This window comes from Dasypus novemcinctus, chromosome 11 (genome assembly GCF_030445035.2).
Source record: "Dasypus novemcinctus isolate mDasNov1 chromosome 11, mDasNov1.1.hap2, whole genome shotgun sequence".
Classification (NCBI taxonomy): domain Eukaryota; kingdom Metazoa; phylum Chordata; class Mammalia; order Cingulata; family Dasypodidae; genus Dasypus; species Dasypus novemcinctus.
Window position 1 is genome coordinate 22,496,603 of NC_080683.1, and position 20,777 is coordinate 22,517,379.

A 20,777-nucleotide genomic window follows, 5' to 3' on the forward strand; every position below is an offset into this window, starting at 1 on the left:
ATGCAGCATTTTGGGGACATTGGAATTGTTCTGTATGACACTGAATGATGGATACAGGCCATTTTACAGTTTGTGAGATGCAAGATGTAAACTATAGACCATGGTTTGTAGCAATGCATCAATATTTTTTTTTATCGATTATAACAAATGTACCACACTAATGAAAGATGTTCTTAATGTGGCAAAGTGTAGGGGGGGAGTGGGGCATATGGGAATCCCCTATATTTTTAATGTAACGTTTATGTAATCTAAAGCATCTTTAAGAATAAAAAAACAAATATATATATATATATATACACTCGTTTAAAGAAAGAAACATAAAAGAAGGGCATGACATGTGTCATGTATTACATATATTTAATATTATATTAAAACCATGATTTAATAATGTAATTATTGAAGATAGGTCACAGGGTAAGTTAAATAAACTAATGGGGCAGAATAGAAATTCCAGAAACAGACACAAGTGTATTTAGACACTTGGTTTATGATAGAGTTGATACCAAAATTCAAAGAGAAAAGAGCCTCTGGCCATGCCCCAGGCTTAGCAAGCAGCCTTGGAGTATCCGAGGTTCGAGGCTCATGGCAGCGGCACTCGCCAGTCGCACTTAGAGCCCACGGATGCGTGGGCAGCTGTATGGGATCCAGACTCACTGTGAGTGTGGGGTGAGCCTTCCAGAGTTCCTTTGCAGCCCCTGTGGAGCAAGGGCAAAGACAAGGCTGAGCCAGGCCAAAACCAAGAAACAGCGTTCCTCAAGTCTCAGACCCTGCAGTTTTATGACTTCAGCGCAGTGGAAGTCAAGAGCAAGTTTGGGGCTGAATTCCGAAGGTTCTCCTTGGACCACCATAAACTTGGGAAATGCGAGGACTTTTACAAGCTGATGTTGCACACCCACCACATCTCCAGTGCCGAGGTGATGATTGGCTACACAGACGTGCATGGTGACCTGCTGCCCAACAACAACTTCTCAGGCTGTGTCAAGTGCAAGTCCCCTGCTTCGCATCTTCATCTAGAAGCCAGTGTTGAATAAAAATGAGTAGAAAGTGGAGCTGCGAAGATCAATGATATCACCACGTTTGCTACAGGCTCTGGACCTAGCTTGCCATCTGACATGGAACCTAGAAGAATTTACCTTAAGGACATAACCAGAGACTACCCAGGTTGTCTGCACAGGGGCCTTCATGCCAGTATTATTTACAAGATCAAAAGGTGATTAGCCAAAATATCTTCAAATAAGAATGAAGTTGGAGGACTTCCACTTCCTGACTATTTTTTTAAAATATATGTTTTATTTTTTAATCACACTTAGGTAACATAAATGTTACATAAAAAATATAGGGATTCCCATACACCCCGCTCCCCCTACCTCCCACATTTCCCCACATAAACAACATCCTTCATTAGTGTGGTACATTCATTGCAACTGATAAATACGTTTGGGGCCTTGACACTGAGCATGGATGCTGGGCCTTGAGCCTCAGTGGATTTGCAACACCTACTCACCAGTTCATTAGACTCAGCTAAGACAACTAACAAGGAGGTAAGGATTGACGACCACCCTAACAAGGAAATGAGAGAGCCTAGAACTGCAAGCAAGAGAGCCCCATACTGGCCATATGGGATCGAAGCCTCTTCTCAATTAGAGGTGGAATGGACATCACCATCCCAGAATCTCCAGGATTGGGAAGTAAATTATGGACTAGAGTGGACTTACTGGTATTCATCTATAGACTTATTGTGATTCTAGCACTTCCCGACTTTAAAGTTTATTTCTTAGCTCGTAGCAAAAAAACCATGGTCCTGGCATAAAGGTAGACATACTGACCAATGGAAATGAATTGAGAGTTCAGAAATAGACCTTCATATCTATGGTCAAATGATTTTTGACAAAACTGCCAAGTCTGCTCAGCTGAGTCAGAATAGTCTATTCAACAAATGATCCTGGGAGAACTGAATATCTAAAACCAAAAGAAAGAAAGAAGACTCCTCTCTTACACATTATACAAAAATTATCTCAAAATGGACCAAGGACCTAAATATAAAAGCCAGATCCAAACAATTCTTGGAAGAAAATGTAAGGAAACATCTTTAAGATCTTGTGGTAGATGTGGAATCTAAGACCCCTCTCGATATAGATGTGGAGTGGACACAACCATTCCAAGGTCCACAGGATGGAGGAATAGAGTATGAATTAGAGTGGACTTACTGATATTCTATTCATGAACTATTGTGATTAGTAATCGAAGAAAATGTGGCATTGGTGTGGAGAAAGTGGCCATGGTGGCTGCTGGGAGTAGGGAATGGGAGGAAGAGATGAGATGTGGGGGCGTTTTCAGGACTTGGAGTTGTCCTGGGTGGTGCAGCAGGGACAGTTACCGGACATTGTATGTCCTCCCATGGCCCACTGGGTGGACTGTGGGAGAGTGTGGGCTATGGTGTGGACCATTGACCATGAGGTGCAGCAGTGCTCAGAGATGTATTCACCAAATGCAATGAATGTCTCATGATGATGGAGGAGATTGTTGTTATGGGGGAGGAGTGGGTATATGGGGACCTCATATTTTTTGAATGTAATATTAAAAAAGAAAGAAAGACAAAAAAAAGATCTCGTTGTAGGTAGTGGTTTCTTAAACCTTACGCTCAAAACATGAGCAAGGAAAGAAAAAGTATATATACAGGATCTCTTCAAAAGTAAACACTTTTGTGCTTCAAATGACTTTGTCAAGCAGGTGAAAAGGCATCCTACTAAAAGGGAGAAGGTATTTGGAAACCACATGACAGAAAAGGATTTTATTTCCATCTTATATAAGGAGTTCATACAAATCAATGAAAAAAAGACAAGCAACACAATTAAGAAATAAGCAGAAGATTTAAATAGATATTTTTCCAAAGAAGAAATACAAATGGCCAAAAAGCACATGGAAAGGTGTTCAACATCACCAGTTATTAGGGAAAGGCAAATCAAAACTACATCTCACACCTTACAGAATGGCCATTAAAAAAACACAAAAACCACCAAAAACAAGTACTGGAAAGGATGTGGAGACATATGAACATTTCTTCACTCTTGGTGGAAATGTAGAATGGTGCAGGCTCTATGGAAGGTAGTTTGATGGTTCCTCAGGAAGCTGAATATAAAACTTATCATCCAACCATTCCAATACTATGAATATATTCAGAAACACTGAAAACAAGGACTTGAATTGACATTTGCATTCCAAAGTTCATATTCACAATAACCAAAAGATGGAAACAACCCTAGTGTCCATCAATTGATGAATGGATAAACAAAATGTAGTATATACACACTATGGAATAGTATGCTACTGTAAGAAGAAATGAAATTAGGACACATAGGACCACATGGATGAAACTTGAGGACATTATGCTGAGTGAAATAAGCCAGACACAAGAGGGCAAATATTGTGTGGTCTCACTAATATGAACTAAATACAATGAGTAAATTCATGGAGTTAAAATCTAGAGTATAGGTCACTAGGGGATAGAATGAGGTTTGAGAATGGGAGCTGATGCTTAATGTATGTAGAATTTCTAATAAGACTGTAAATATTAGGAAATGGATAGAATTGATGGTAACACATTATAGTGAGTGTATTTAATATCACTGATTTATAAATGTGAATCTGTCTGAAAAGGATAGTCTAGGGACATAAATGTCAATAGAAAGAAAGCTAGATGATAATTTTGTGATTGTATAGAATTGTAAGCTCAGTGGTGGATGAGGTTTGTGGATAATAGTACAAATACAAGAATGTTCTTCTATGATCTAGAACAATTGTATATCACTCTTACGAGGTGTTAAGAATATGGTGATGGGAAGTGCTCTTGGCCCAGTGGTTAGGGCATCCGTCTACCACATGGGAGGTCCGTGGTTCAAACCCCAGGCCTCCTTGACCCCTGTGGAGCTGGTCCATGTGCAGTGCTCATGCAAGCAAGGAGTGCCGTGCCACACAGGGGTGTCCCCCATGTAGGGGAGCCTCACATGCAAGGAGTGCACCCCATAAGGAGAGCCGCCCAGTGCAAAAGAAAGTGCAGCCTGCCCAGGAATGGCGCCACACACATGGAGAGCTGACACAACAAGATGACGCAACAAAAAGAAACACAGATTCCCATGTCACTGACAACAACAGAAGCAGACAAAGAAAAACATGCAGCAAATAGACACAGAGAACAGACAACTGGGGTGGGGGGGAAGGAGAGAGAAATAAAATAAATAAATCAATCTTTAAAAAGAATATGATGATACATGCGAAAAATATACCTAATGTAAGCTATAGAATATAGTTAGTAGTAACATTTGGGTGTTCTTTTATTGTTTGTAACAAAGGCTCCACAACCATGCAAGATGTTGGTAGTGGGGTGAGGTATGGGAATCCGGTATATTATACATGATTGTTTCATAAACTCACAACTTCTTTAATTAGGAAAAAAAAAAAAAGAGGTGCTGCCAAGCTGTATATCCAGCAACAAGTGATAGGGTAAATAAAGTCATGCAGGTTCATATGCTAGAATTTTACACAGTCATTAAAAGTATCTCAAAGAATATTAACTGAGCAAATATTTACAATATTAGGTATTAATGAAAAAAGCATCACACCAACATAATGCATGAACAACCCCCCAAACAGTGGCAAGGAATGTTACCAGAATGATGCCCATTGAATGGCCACACTTTCTGGGTTGCCACCCTTTCCAGGTTGCAGGAAGCCAGGTGATTTTATGTTATTTTGGGTGTGTATACCATCTGGAAAGAATAGCAATGAATATGTATGTTTTTGTAATCAGAAATAAAAAGTGTTATGTAAAACAACAAACAATCAATGAGAAAAGAAAATTTATTTGGTAAAAAATATTGAATAAATTGGATTGCTCTAACAGAGAACCTAGAACTTTACCTTACCTAAATAAATTTTAAAAGATTATAATGTAGGAAAGAACAAATGAGGCTGGAGAATTTTTATCAGCTATTATATGTAATGGTTTTATGGAAGAAAAGTTAAATCATTTCTCACTATTGGATGGTAACTCCTAGCAGAGATGTATAATTATTATACAATTAATAATACAAAGTTGATAACTCATCTCCATGTTTTAAACAATCTCAAACTTATCTATATATGGTCACAAAATGTTTTTCATATTAAAGAGTTATGATTAAATAATCCTAATCATTATCTAATGATAATGCTTGTTTTGTTATTATTTGTAGTATAGAACACCTTGGCTTTGATTGTAAGGAACAAATTCTTGTTTTTCTGTGGTGTCCTGTCTCTTTGTGGATTATCTTCACACTGTTCACAGTTATACTATTGGTACCATGGATGTCATAGACTAAATTAGTAAAAGACATGCCCGTAATCTGTATCCATTCCCGTGTGTGTGAACCCATGGTAAAAAGGACCTTTTGAATACTTTATTTTCAGTTAATATGTGGCCCAGCTGAAGAAAGTTGGGTCTTAATCCTATTAGTAGAGGTTTTATGAAGACAAAGCCTGAGGGAGCAGAAAAAGCTGGAGGTCAAAGGTACCCAGAAGACAAAGAAAATGCCACCATGTGCATTGCCATATGACAGAGAAGTCAAGGACCCAAGATTCTCTGGCAACCAGCCCCAGAAGACTCAGGAGAAAGCATTGCCTTACTGATGTCTCAATTTTGAACTTATCCTGACCTCAAAATCCATAGCTAATAAATCCTTATTTTTTAAGCCAAACCATTGTATGATGTTTGTTTTTGAAATGAGAAACTAAGATAATTGATAAAGTTGCTATCTAGCTTCAGTGTTTTGTAGAATATTCTGAAAGCTATCAGAAATCATGAAAGAGCTTGATTTGCAAATGATCACATACTGTGGGAGCAAGCTTCCTCTTAGCATAGCTACAGTTTTCTTTATACATTATAGAATCTGGGCTGTAACATTCCAAACAGTAGGTTGCAAATACATTTGGAAGGGTATCCATGTGTTCAAAGAATTACAAAAGATAAAATAAAAATAGTCAAGGTATATGAAATTATGCTGCAAACATTTAGATCTTAAGTGCTCAGTTAAAAACCACTACTCGACAAAAATCTTTCAACTGAAAAGCTTTACACATATCATATACCATAATGATTTGTCACTTTAAAACATGTTTAAATCATCCCCAAATATGCAACGTGTATTACCACCATGGAGAACATCCTATCTCAGATTTCAAGCCACTGCTCTTCCATCAGAAGATATTGTATTCATAAGTAGCTAGACTTAAGGAACTATATAGTATCCAGATTAGAATTTGTTGTTTACTTGCATTGACAGGCAATTGAATCAGGAAACTCAGGGAAAGTCCTGATTCATTCGTACAGAAAGCACAGGTTGACTTGCAGGTAAAGGAGTGGCCAAGCCAAGATGGAGTAGCCACATTTCTCCTAGGGTTTCTCTCTTACACCACCACCATCAACATCAAACATGGACATAACATGACAAGCAGCATAGGAAGACTCTGAAAGAAGAGGTTATATTTCCTAAGGATCTAGGGACTTGATGAATGACACGGTGATGAGCTCTCTGGGTCTCCTTATTACTTCCCATATATACCAGAAAGGGCACTGCTGAAGCCTCCAACTGGAATTGTCAACAGGTGCAAACATAAAAAGGTCCAAGAAAAGCCTATCCTTCCCAGTCAAAGAACTGGGAAAGGGAATAACAGGGGAGAAAATATTTTTGACAATACCTGTCCTATTACATTCAAATGCTAAGAGAAAAACTGCGCACTATCTATGGTTTCAGTGGGGCTGCCTTGGGAGTGCCAAGATACATTATAATTAGGAAACATCTGTAAAATAAAGAAAAAAAAGTCCTGAAAGCAGCCAGATTAAAATGACACATTCATTATAAGGAACATCCATTAAATGACTTCAAATTTATCATCAAAAACCATGGGAACAGAAGAAAAGAGTACAACATAATTCAAGTGCTGAAAGGAAAGAACTATCAACCACAAATTCTATAACCAGCAAAGAAATTCTTCATTGGCTAAGTGAAAATAAAAGATATTCTCAAATGAAGGAAATAAGAGAATCGCTTGCTAGAAAACCCGCCCTTAAAGCATGGTTAAAGGAAGTTCTCTAAATAGAAAATAACTAAAGGCTTGGGACTTCAGAAAAGAAAGAGCATTGCAATGGCTAAAATAGGGGTAAAATAGTCTCATGAATTTCTTAAATCATATTTGTTTTTTAAAGCAAAATTATAGTACCATATGAAGTGGCATTTAGTGTATGATAAGAAACATGTCAATTAAAAATTTAAAGGGCCCAAAATGAAAGATTTCTACACTTCACTCAAACTGTTAAAGCAGTAGATGAAATTATATATATATATGTATATAAACACATACCTACCACAACCTCCCAAGGTGACATACGAATAACACACTATAAATTAATCAAGATGGAAGATGGAATCCTAAAAAAATGTTCAAATAATGCACAGGTGGGCAAGAAAAGAGAAACAGAAGGACAAGAAACAAAGGCAACAAACAGAAAACAATGTAACAGTTGAGTTAAGCCTACACAAGGCAATAAGTGTAAAAAGGGGTGGGGTCAGGGGAGAAAGGCAAGGTGCATCAGGCTGGATCATGCAATAGTTTACTAAAGGATTGAATTCGAAACTTGGCCAAAATGAGAATTCTGATGTGACGACATCATCTAATATATTCAGAATGCATTAAGATACATTTTTAGAAATGTTTACCACAGCACATCAGGGGACAGGAAGGATCAAGGGCACTAGTTTCTTGTGTCCCCCCTGATTTCTGCACTGATGCATGATAGAGATGTGGGAACGATATTACAGTTCTCCAAAGAAACTCTTAATACAATACCAAGAACCTCTTTCAGTGCTCACATATTTTTCAGACACAGTGGGTTATATGAACCCTGCAAGTCCATACCCAGGTTTTGGCCTCTAAACTGAAACAGATGTCTCACCTGGAGACAAGTTCTCATCATGCTTATGAAATTCCTGTAAGTATTCTATAACTGCAAACCAACTAATAGCCTCAATATGATATTCTGTTAAAAAATACATAACGATACTGCTTATAAATTGCTAGAAATGAATGGAAATAGAATTTCAAATCTAAATAAAAAAAATTAGAGATGTTGTGAGTTTACAGACCAATCATGCTTAAATTACAGGATTCCCATATACCACCCCACCACCACCACCTTGCATTGGTATGGAACATTTGTTACAATTGATGATAGCACTTTTTAAGTAATCATAATAATTTTTAAAACAATAATTACTTTTGTTACAGTTGATGAAAAATTATTAAAATACTTTTATCATTCGTAGTTTACATTAGGTGTATTTTTTTCATATACCACCCTATTTTAACACCTTGTATTTGTGCCGTATATTTGTTATAACTGAACATTTTTATAATAGTGCCATTAAATATAGCCCAGCTTCTACAATAGGGTTCACTGTATTATACAGTCCTATGCTTTATCATTTAATTTTTATTCTGGTAACATATACAACCTAAAGTTTCCCCTATTAACCACGTTCACCTACATAATTCAGTGCTGTTAATTACTCACAATTATGTTCTACTATCACCACCATCTCTTTTCAGACCTTTACAGTCAACCTAAATAGGAATTCTGTACAAATTTAGCATCAACTACCTATTCTCTAACCCCAACCTAAATTTTGTCTGTTTTTTCTACTTCTGAGTCATTAAATGTTATTGCTATTGCTCCATCTAGTGGCACATAATTTCATTGCCTCTGAATTTTGGAAGTTTGTGTCCTTAGTATAAGGTCTGTTTTCTTTTAACTGTAATCATGAGGGAGTCATCTAAAATTTTCGAGCCTCAGTTTCCTCATATGTAAAATGGGGATAATAAATCCCACCTAAGAAGGCTGTGGTATAATGAAGTAATAGCGTATAAAATATAATTTATGCTGAGCATTTGAAATTCTAAATACCTTAAGGTAGCTATTTGAGATGGTGATTTCCATGATCCTCAACCTCAGACCAGAAACCTAAATGCAACTGGATTTTGCAGAATGGAAAAAATGTCAAGTCCCTTCATATATATCAGCTTTTATTTAAAGTACATACATATCTGAGAAATTTCCTACTAAATATCCTCAGATTTTTCATTTAATTTACTTTATCTGCTTACAGAAACTCCTGATATTTGCAACATTTACCAACAAATATAAAATTTTTCACACTCCAGTGGCATCTGAATAATAACGTAACTTGTATATGATAACAAGATTACCTACGAGACCAACAAATGTAGAGTTTTTCACGTACCAGTACCATTGAATAATGGCATCGATTTCTGTATGAAAAGAGGTTTATCTATGAGACCAGCCACTTCCCTTCTTAGGACAAATGTTTCCTTTACGAAATATAATAGATTCCTAAACACAGTGTGTATATATAGCTTGTCATCCTATGGTCATATTTTGGGATTACCTTTCTGGAAGATTTTATGTTTAAGTGATAAGCTACTTTTGAATTTTGAACTTTAAGTTCAGAAAAGGCTGAGCAAAAGTATTCTATTTTCACAGGAGGCCACTGACTTCACACAAGTGCAATGTCTATGCTGCTATGTCAGTTTAATTTATTTTATAATACTACACTATTGAGATTCTTTGAAATGTGAAGGAAGAAAAAGTTTATGTAGAATATAATGTAATAAATGCTGTAGTATTAACTGTCATGAAACCGTCTTTAAAGTGACATATTTTTGTATACCAATGATTTTGAAAGTAGATGAGGATTGTGGCTAAAATAAGTACAGAATGTTCTTTTACTACAGGGTATTAAGAATGTGGTGATACATGGGAAAATATAACATTGTAACTTTTTAGCACAACAAAGTTGGTACTATATTACAGGTTAAAAAAAGAATATAGGTTTTAGTTTTGTGAGATATGAATATGATTAAGATTTTTTCTCATCTCCATCTTTTCATTAATGAGGAGATCTTGACTATGCCATTGAACTAATCTGTGTTCATCTGTGTATCTTTCTGAACACTAGAGGAACAACTGAGCTAGCAGTTGAAATTAGATGAGATAAATGTGCCTGAAAGAGAACTTTTTAGGAGTCATGTTTCCATAACTTGTTGAGCTGCCTTTTCCTATTATTTTACTTTTGTAAATTTGAAATAAAATTGTTAGTAAAAAAATCAGATGACTACCAGTTGATCTATCTGTAGTGAATATAACACATGACCAGTATTATGGAATGTTTTGGGGTCTAACATAAGACATTGCCTGGGATCACTGGTGCCTTAGCAGTGAGGGGACAGGCAGTGCCCTTCTTACTTAGGAAAAGCAAGGTCATGACTGAGCTGGCCCAGCTGCTTAGTTCTGAGCACATCATGAACATTCACAGCAACCCCTAAAGCAGGACAGTTGTTTCTCTGGACACCTTAAAGCATTAATTATTTTTTCCTCCATTTTCATCTGTATAAAACATAATTTTCACTGTAGTGCTCTAGAATTGAGAATCAAGGGTGTGTTATCTTTGCTGATGGCATTAAATCCAAGTCATTCATTTTGCACTCTGTTTCAAAGTTCCCTGTAATCCGAATCCAACTTTAGGCCAATCCCTTCTCACTAAGGAACCCTACATCCAAATCAGATGTTTCTTTCTAATACTGCTCTTTAGAAATTTTGCTCCACAGGTCTCTCTGATCTTCAGTAATATATGCATATGTATATGTATTTCTATAGGTATATGTGTGTGTATGTATATATAAAAGCGCAGTTGGGTTCCTGAATCCAATTCACACTCACCCTGGCAATGAATCTCACTCACACTTACCATGAGATTCTTCAGACTATGCAGGTGTGCTGCTGCCTCCAGAAACAGTCCACTCTTGATAGGCTGTGGCTATGGGGGCTGGGAGAAGTTTTAAAAAATTGCTGTATAGTTTGTCTCACACTCTCTTGTAGATATTTTGCATATTAAATATACTTCAGGCACACAAACTGTTCTCATTCTTGTAACAAACTTGTATTCTCTTGTCTCTTTCTTATACGGGACATCACAAATGATAGAAACTGAAGGAAATTATTTTCTTTTATATAAAATTTCAGAAAGAAAGCATGAATTTACCAAAAAAACCGAAGCACTAAAATCAAACACAGAACAGAAACAAAAAGACAAATTAGTGGGCTCTGTGTATATATTTATATTTATTTACCATATTCTTTAATGTACTGAATAAAAATGTTTATGTGCTTAATTGAAAATGTAAGGATTCGAGCTTCATAGTCACTAAAATAAAATCTTCTGCTTAGGAGTATAGTAAAAACACTTTAAAACACCGAGAACACATCATTTATTATTTTTCTTCCACTTCTATTGTTTTCTCTTTTAAAACAGTTTGTGTGTAGAAATATTTATACTGCAAGTTTTCAAATTTTTAAATTAAAAAATGAAATTAAAGGATCAGATACTTCAAATTACTGGTGACAGCGTAAATTATTGCCGGTTATGATAGAAATGTAGAAATCTGAGAATGCACAAAGTGAAAAGAGGGATTGTGGGTGGGGGAAAGAGAGAAAAGGAGGGAGGGAGGGAAAGGAGGGGAAGACAGAAAAGAAGGAAGGAAGGGAATGGGGAAGGGACAAAGAATGGGGAAGGGAAAGGAAGAGAAAGGAAGACTAGATCCTATGATGTGTGTATATATATATTATGTAATAGCAACAGAATTTTTAAATCGACATTTCTCCTCATCAGGATGTGCATCTTTCTCATTCTTTAAAATATATGTTACAATGTATAGTGTTCCATATTTATGGTTCCTTCATAACTTACTTAGCCAGTTCTCTGTTTAGGGAAATTTTGATTGCTTTTAATTTTCCTAAATTGCAAATAGTGCTGAAGTGAAAATCTTTCTATAGGAACAGAGTTTTGCATGTGGGTATTTCAATATGGTATGTATGCCTTAAAAAGAGAGTGCCGGGTCAAAGAGTATGGTTTTTTTTACATTTTTAAAATTTTTAAATTTTTTATTGAAGTATGTCATTCATACATGAACACACACAAACAATAACTGTATAGTAAAGATTGTGAACTAACAAAATAAACATATATAACATCACACAGGGATCTGATACATAACCCCTCCACCAACTCTTTGCATTGGTGTGAAACATTTGTTACAAACTGTATAAGAACATCGTCAAAATATTACTACCAACTATATTCCTTATCTTACATTTGGTGTATTTTCCCCCCAACCCACTCTATTTTTTTAAATGTATTTTTGTTACAGATATTGTGAACTTGCAAAACAATCATACAGATGTGTAGATTTCCTGTATAACTCCACACCCTGGCAGAACATTTGTTACAGATTATGAGATAATATCATCAGACTATTACCACCAATCATGGCTCATAGCATCCACTTGGCACACTTTGTCCATACACCTCCATTATCAACACAATATAGCTTGTCATTAATGCAAGAATATTATAGTATTGCTGTTAAGCACAGTCTATAGGTCACACCAATTGTAGTTTTCCCATGTTTCTCCATATTCCCATCACCCTGCAATAGTGATGTACATCTGCTCTAGCTAACAGAAGGACTCTCTTGCATTTGTACCCTTAACCACAATTCTCAACCGCCCCTGGGTTCTCTGTGCTATTCATTCCCTAAATTATTCTTTAGTTTTCTTTCTATTGATGTTTCCTTCCCAGACTAACTTTTTCAGTCACAATCCCATTTATAAACCAGTTGCTACTCACTATAATATGTTACTATCAACTCTACCCATCTCCACGCTTTTAGAGTCAAGTTAATTAAAACTTCTATGTACGTTAAGCATCTATAGGTCTTCTCAACCCTCCTCTTATCTCCTTATAACCTATACTCTAGGTTCTAATTCCATGTGTTCATTATTTGTATTTAGTTCATATTAATGAGACCAAGGCAATATTTGTCTTTTTGTGTCTGGCTTACTTCACTTAGTATAATGTCTTCAAGACTCATCCATGTTATCACATATGTCCCAGTTTCATTTTTTCTTATTGCAGCATAGTATTCCATCATACATATATACCACATTTTGTTTATTCATTCATTGGTGATGGACACTTGGGTTGATTCCATTGTTTGGTAATTGTGGACGGTGTCACTATGAACATTGGTGTTCAAATGTGTATTTGTGTCATAGATTTAGTTCTTCTGGATATATTCCTAGTAGAAGAATTGCTGGATCATATGGTAATTCTATATTTAGCTTCCTGAGGAACCACCAAACTGTCTTCCACAGAGACTGCACAATGGTACACTCCCACCAACAGTGAAGGAGTGTTCCTATTTCTCCACATCCTCTTTTTGTTGTTGGTTTTTAAAATAATGGCCATTCTATGTGGTGTTAGATGATATCTCATTGTTGCTTTAATTTGCATTTCCCTAATAGCTAGTGATACAGAACATTTCTTCATGTGCTTTTTGGCCATTTGCATTTACTGTTTGGAGAAATGTCTATTTAAATCTTTTGCCCATTTTTTAATTGGATTGCTTGCTCTTTTACTGTTGAGTTGTATGATCTCTTTATATAGAGTGGAAATCAAACCCTTATCTGATAAGTGGTTACCAAATATTATTGCCTATCGACTGTGCTGCCTTTTCATCTTCTTGATGAAGTCCTTTGAATCACAGAAATGTTTAAGTTTGAGGAGGTCCCATTTATCCCTGTTTTCTTTCATTGCTCGTGCTTTTAGTGTAAGGTTTAAGAATCCACCACCTACCACCAGGTCTTGAAGATGTTTCCCTACATTTTCTTCTAGGAGCTTTATTGTACTTCCCTTTATATGTAGGTCTTTGATCCATTTTGAGTTAATTTTTGTGTAAGGTGTGAGGTAGGGGTCTTCTTTCTTTCTTTTGGCTATGGCTATCCTGTTCCGCCAACACCATTTGTTGAATAAACTGTTCTGCCCCAACTGGGAGGGCTTGACAGGCTTGTCAAAAATCACTTGGCCATAGATGTGAGAGTCTGTTTCTGGACCATCAATTCAGTTCCATTGCTTTATGTATCTATCTATCTTTATGCCAATACTAGGCTGTTTTTATCACTGTAGCTAAGTAATATGATTTAAAGTCTGGAAGTGAGAGTTCTTCAACTTCCCTTTTCCTTTTGAAGATGTTTCTGGCTATTCAGGGCCTCTTACCCTTCCAGATAAATTTGATAATTATGTTTTCCATTTGCTTAAAAAATGCTGGTGGAATTTTTATTGGCATTGCATGTAATCTGTATATCAATTTTGGTAGAATTGACATCTTAATGATATTTAGTCTTCCAACCCATGAGCATGGAATGTTCTTCCAATTATTTAGGTCTTTCTAAATTTCTTCTGGTGATGCATTATAGTCTGAATACAAGTGCTTTGCGTCCTTGGTAAGTTTTGGTTAAATATTTGATACTTTTAGTTGCTATTGTAAATGGAATTTTTTCCCGGACTCCTCCTCAGATTGTGCATTATTAGTGTATAGAAACACCACTGATTTTTACTTATTCATCTTGTATCCTGACACTCTCCTGAAATCATTTATTAGCTCTAGCAGCTTTGTTGTAGATTTTTTGGGACTTTCTAGATATACAATTATATAATCTGTGAAAAATGAAAGTTTTAATTCCTCTTTTCCAATTTGGATGCCTTTTATTTCTTTTTCTTGCCTGATTACTCTAGCTAAAACTGCTGGCACTATATTGAACAACAGTAGTGTCAGTGGGTATCCTTGTCTTGTCCCTGATCTCAGTGGGAAAACTTCCAGTCTTTCACCATTGAGTACAATGTTAGCTGTGGGTTTTTCATACATGGCCTTTATCATGTTGAGAAAGTTTCCTTCAATTCCTATTTTTTTTGTAGTATTTTTATCAGGAAAGGATGCTGTATTTTGTCAAATGCCTTTCTGCATCAATTGATAAGATTATGTAATTTTTCTTCTTTGATTTATTAATGTGGTGTATTATGGTGATTGATTTTCTTGTGTTGAACCAGTCTTGCATGCCTTCTATAAAACCCACTTGATCATGATGGATAATTCTTTTAATGTGTTGTTGGATTCAATTCACAAGTATTTTATTGAGGATTTTTGCATTTGTATTCATTAGAGAAATGGGTCTGTAATTTTCTTTTTTCATAATATCTTTATCTGACTTTGGCATTAGGGTGATCTTGGCTTCATAAAATGAGTTTGATAGCATTCCTTCTTGTTCAATTTTTTGGAAGAGCTTGAGTAAGATTGGTATTAACTCTTCTTTGAATGCTTGGTAGAACTCACCTGTGAAACTGTATGATCCTGGGGTTTTCATTTTGGTTAGCTGTTTGCTGATTGTTTCAGTCTCTTTTCTTGTGTTTGGTTTGTTGAGGTCTTCTATTTCTTCTAGCATCAGTGTATGTTGTTTGCACATTCCTGGGAATTTTTCCATTTCATCTACATTGTCTAGTTTTTTATCATAAAGTTGTTCATAGTATTCTCTTAGGATCTCTTTTATTTCTGTGGGGTCAGTAGTAATGTTCCCCTTTTCATTTTTTATTTCATTTATTTGCATCTTCTCTTTTTCTTAGTCAGTCTATCTAAGGGTTTGTCAATTTTCTTAATCTTTTCAAAGAACCAACTTTTGGTTTTGTTAATTTTCTCTATTATTTTTTTGTTCTCAATTTCATTTATTTCTGCTCTGATCTTTGTTATTTCCTTCCTTTTACTTGCTTTAGGATTAGTTTGCTCCTCTTTTTCTAGTTCCTCCAGCTGTGCAGTTAGGTCATTGATTTTAGCTCTTCCTTCTTTTTTAATGTATGCTTTGAGGGCTATATTTTCCTCTCAACACTGCCTTCACAGCATCCCATAAGTCCTGATATCTTGTATTCTCATTGTCATTCATCTTGAGATATTTATTGATTTCTCTTGAAATTTCTACTTTGACCCACTGATTATGTAAGAGTGTGTTGTTTAATCTCCATATATATGTGAATTTTCCCTTTATTTGCCACTTGCTGATTTCCAGCTTTACTCCATTATGATCAGAGAAAGTGCTTTGTGTAATTTCAATTTTGTTGAATTTATTGAGATCTGCTTTGTGTCCCAACATATGATCTATCCTGGAGAAATATCCATAAACACTTGAAAAGAATGTATATCTTGATGTTTTGGGGTGCAATGTTCTGTATATGTCTATTAGGTTTAGTCCATTTGTCATATTATTCACGTTCTCTGTTTCTTTATTGATTTTCTGCCCAGATGTTCTGTCCAATGCTGAGCATGGTGTATTGAAGTCTCCAAATATTATTGTAGAGATGTCTATTTCTCCCTTCAGTTTTGCCAGTGTTTGCCTCATGTATCTTGGGGCATCCTGGTTAGGTGCATATATATTTATGATTGTTATTTCTTCCTGGTGAATCATCCCTTTTATTCATAAGTAATGTCTTTCCTTGTCTCTAATAGCAGTTTTGCTTTTAAAGTCTGTGCCATCTGATATAAGTTAGCTACCCCAGCTTTTTTTTTTTTTTTTTGGTTAATGCATGCATGGAATATATTTTTCCAACTTTTCACTTTCAACTTATTGGTATCTTTGGGTCTAAGATGAGTCTCTTGCAGACAACATATAGATTGCTTATATTTTCTTATTCATTATGCCAGTCTGTGTCTTTTAATTGGAAAGTTTAATCCATTAACATTCAATGTTATTACTGTAAAGGCAGTTCTTATTTCATCCATTTTGATCTTTGCATTTTGTCTGTCATTTTATATTTGACACTTTTAGTTACTGTTACTGATATAGCTGTCATTTCTAGACTCTCTTCCAGGCCTCTCTCTCCTGTCTTTTCTTTTCAGGTTGTAACACTCCCTTTAGTATTTCTTGCAAAGCTGGTCTTTTTGTTATAAACTCCCTCAGTTTCTGTTTATCTGTGAATATTCTAATCTCACCCTCATTTTAAAAAGATAATCTTGCTGGGTATAAAATTGTTGGCTGGCAGTTTTTCTCCTGCAGTGTCTTAAATATATCATACCACTGCCTTCTTGCCTCCATGGTTTCTGATGAGAAATCAGCACTTAATCTTATTGGATACCCCTTATATATTATGCATTGCTTCTCTCTTGCTGCTCTCAGAATTCTCTCTTTCTCTGACATTTGACATTCTGATTAGTATGTGTCTTGGAGTTGGTCTGTATGGATTTATTCAGATGGGAGTATGTTGTGCTTGTTGGACATGCATATCTATGTCCTTCACTAGGGTTGGGAAATTTTCCACCATTATTTCTTCAAATATTCTTTCTGCCCTTTTTCCCTTCTCTTCTCCTTCTGGGACACCCATGACACATACGTTTGCATGTCTTTTGCTGCCATTTAGTTCCCTGATACCCTGTTCAGTTTTTTTCCATTCTTTTCTTTTGTTTGTTCACTTTCAGCGGCCATGCCTTTGAGCTCACTGATCTTTTCTTCTGCTTCCTCAAACCTATTGTTATATGCCTCCAGTGTATTTTTAATTTCATTTATTGTACCTTTCATTCCCATAAGATCTGCTCTTTTTCTATATATGCTTTCAAATTCTTCTTTGTGCTAATCCAATGTCTTCTTAATATCCTTAATCTCTTTAGCCATTTCATTGAATTTATTAAGGAGATTTGTTTGAACATCTAAGATTAGTTGTCTCAACACATTTATGTCATCTGCAGGCTTATCTTATTCCTTTAATTGGGCCATCTCTTCCTGTTTCTTGGTATGGATTGTAATTTTTTGCTGGTGTTTCGGCATCTGGCTTTCTAGATGTATTTATTCTAGGTGCAGTTTCTCCCTTTAGTTTAGGGATTTCTTATCTTTTCTCCCTTGCTGTTTGTGTAGTAGGAGCCAAGGATGTAGTTGGTGCTATAGGCTAAGGAGACTGAAGCTGCCAACATTTCCCCAGGAGTTGATGAAGTTTCTCCCACCTTTCTCCTCATTGTTAAGAGAGGCTGTGGAGACACCAAATCCTTCTTATCCTATTGGGGGTGAGGGTGGATTCATAGGCATCCAATAGTCCAGTTCATGCAGGCTGGAGGTCTGCCCAAAAAGGCTGTGGAAAGATCAGCCCCCTTCTTTCCTATTAAGGGGTTAGGGTGCATACACAAGTACCCACCAGACCAGGGTGTGTGGGCCAAAAGCACCTACAGTTACCCAAAGAGGCTGGGAAAACACAGTTTTTCTCTTGTCCTTTTGGGGATGGTGAAGGAGCTACATGTGCCCAACAGTCAGACTTGTACAGCCCAAAACTGTTGCCCTGAGAGGTTGAGGCAATACCAGCTACTCCTATCCTGTGTGGGGACAGAGGTGGAGATGGGTTCAAAGGCACTCAACAAATCTGTGTGGGCTGAAAACTCCTGTCATTGCCTGGACAGGCTGAGGATACCCAGCTCCTCTCCTATTCTCTTGGGGTGAGGGGATGCAGCCCCAGGTGTCCAACTATTCAGCCTCTGCCAGTGGAGAGCACCCCTTGCAGTTGCCTGGAGAGCCTGGTGCAAGTCCCACCAGCTACCTCTCTGCTGGAGGTGGGGCTGGAACCTAGGCTAGGGTTGCAGTCCAATCTTGGTGGAAAGAAGCCATTCCCTGTCTTCACTGGATTTCAGCCAGCCAGGCTCTCCATCATGCCTGGGGCAGAGTCAAGAAGGCAGCTACAGGACTCTTTCCCACTTGGACATGCTCAGATCCTAGCTCTCTCTAGGATTATACTTTAGCCAGCTGAGTCCACTAATCAGTAGCTGAGGTCACTGGCCATCTGTCTCTTCTTCCACTGCTTGTGGGAAAATGGAGCTTTCAGCTCCAGCCACAGAATAGCTCCTGAGGCATCTTGCATCCCTAGAGTAGGAGGGCACCAGCCTCTGTGGCATGGCTTACAGCTTCCCAGGGAGGTGGTGCAGGTCCCCCCAGCTTCCTCCCTGCAGGAGGTGAGACTGTGGTTTAGGCTAGACCAGCAATCCAACCTGGGTGGAAAGAAGCTGGTCCTTACAAGCACTGCGATTTTCTGTCAGTGCCGCTTCCCCTAGTGCCTGGAGCGGAGTCAAAATGGTGGCCACCGGCTTCCCTCTGACCTGGAAAGGCTCAAAGTTTAATTGTTCCTAGGATTCTACTTCAGCCCACCGAATTCACTAATCAGTAGCTGAAGTCGGTGCCACACCGTGTTTTCCTTCCGTTTTTATTGGGGGAGATGGAACTTCAACTCCAACCACGGAACAGCTCCAGAGGTAGCTTGTATGCCTTGGGCACCAACCCCTGTGGTGTGGAGTGCTCTACTCATGAGTCCTCTGTGCAGATGGGCAGTCTCCTCCTTCCACACCGTCAAGGATGTTGCAGGATACTCCCCTGGTCTCCTGGGTCCTGCATAAGATGCATTAGGTAGTTCTGGGTGACCACCAACTGCCCTGTTTCAGAGCTCACTCCAGGAGCTCCTTACTATGACACCATCTTGGCTCCGTCCCAAGTATGTTTATTTTTAATCTAAGTAGATACTAATTAATTCAGTGTCAGATTTTTGTACTGGTTTACGGTTCCATAAATTATATATGAGAGTGGCCGTTTCTCCACACCTCCCTGCTGGTTGAATTTAGGATGGTGACTCACATGTGAGGGAGTGCCCTCCTTCCTCATTCTAAGAGGTGCTTTTCATGCACTGTCAGTTTACCCAGAGATTTTTTGGGAGAAATGTGTCTTTATTAAATAAATATAATATATTATGAAGTTAATCATCACAAAATTTAAAATTAGAGGACTTAAAAAAAGTTACTCCTTCATTACTTTCTTATTTGGACCTTTCTTAGAAACAGACTAATCCTCACCCCCCACTCCCCTGCCGCTCAGGAATCAGAGATTATGTGTCTACTCTTCTAACTTGTGGGAAGACATGCACAGGTTTTTGCACCCAGGGGCATGCACCATCATATATATGATGCAGAATGGGTGAGAGGCATGACTTTCTTTTGTAACATGCTTTCCTATATCAAATTGAAATGAGTGAAGAAATAGAGGTGAACAGAATTGGGGTATTTGGGTGAAACCTCAAAAGGTTAAAATTCTGGCGATTATTTCTTGCTCTTGCTTCATCTACATCAGCCCACTTAATACACCCTAAGTTTTCCGTGCATTTTAAGTAAGTAGGCCTTTACTTTTGTTCTTCTATTATCCCAAAATGACTGAATATCCAAACAGAAGCAATTCTATGCTCATATGGCACTAATAATAGATTAATAGTTTGTCTTCTGGAACTTATTTATTTCTAATATTGTGCTATGTTACTTATATAGCTTCCATAGTTTCTTTGAAATAAGAACAACCACCTCCTCTCTATATACATTAGACCTGGTATATAGTCAGTGCTGAACACATATTTGGTTAAATTAATGCAGCACAATTGTTTTTTTATTCCTGCTTCACACTCATGTATAGAAATTACAATGATATATAATACATTTAAAACACCTCCAATTATGAAATGTTTGCATTGCAAATAATGAGACTGGACTCTGCTTGGTGGATGGATTGAACATTTAATTTGAAGTAGAAATAAAATGAAAAAGTGGAGGATTATTAGTGGATGTTAGTTATGCAGAGAAGACAAGCATGAAGGATTTGGGATCATGGAGAAAGCAGGGGCATTAATTTAACGCTCTATGATTCCACTCAAGCATAGGTTTTATGGTAAGGACTCAGTTGTGCTATGTGTTGAATTATGTCAACTTAAGACTTGTACATC

General features: G+C 37.0%; 1 long non-coding RNA gene across 4 annotated transcripts in view; it reads left to right on the forward strand.

Moving 5' to 3' along the window:
• Positions 1 to 20,777, forward strand: part of LOC139439987 (uncharacterized) — a 388,427-nt gene that overhangs the window by 80,942 nt on the left and 286,708 nt on the right. The window lies entirely within an intron of this gene.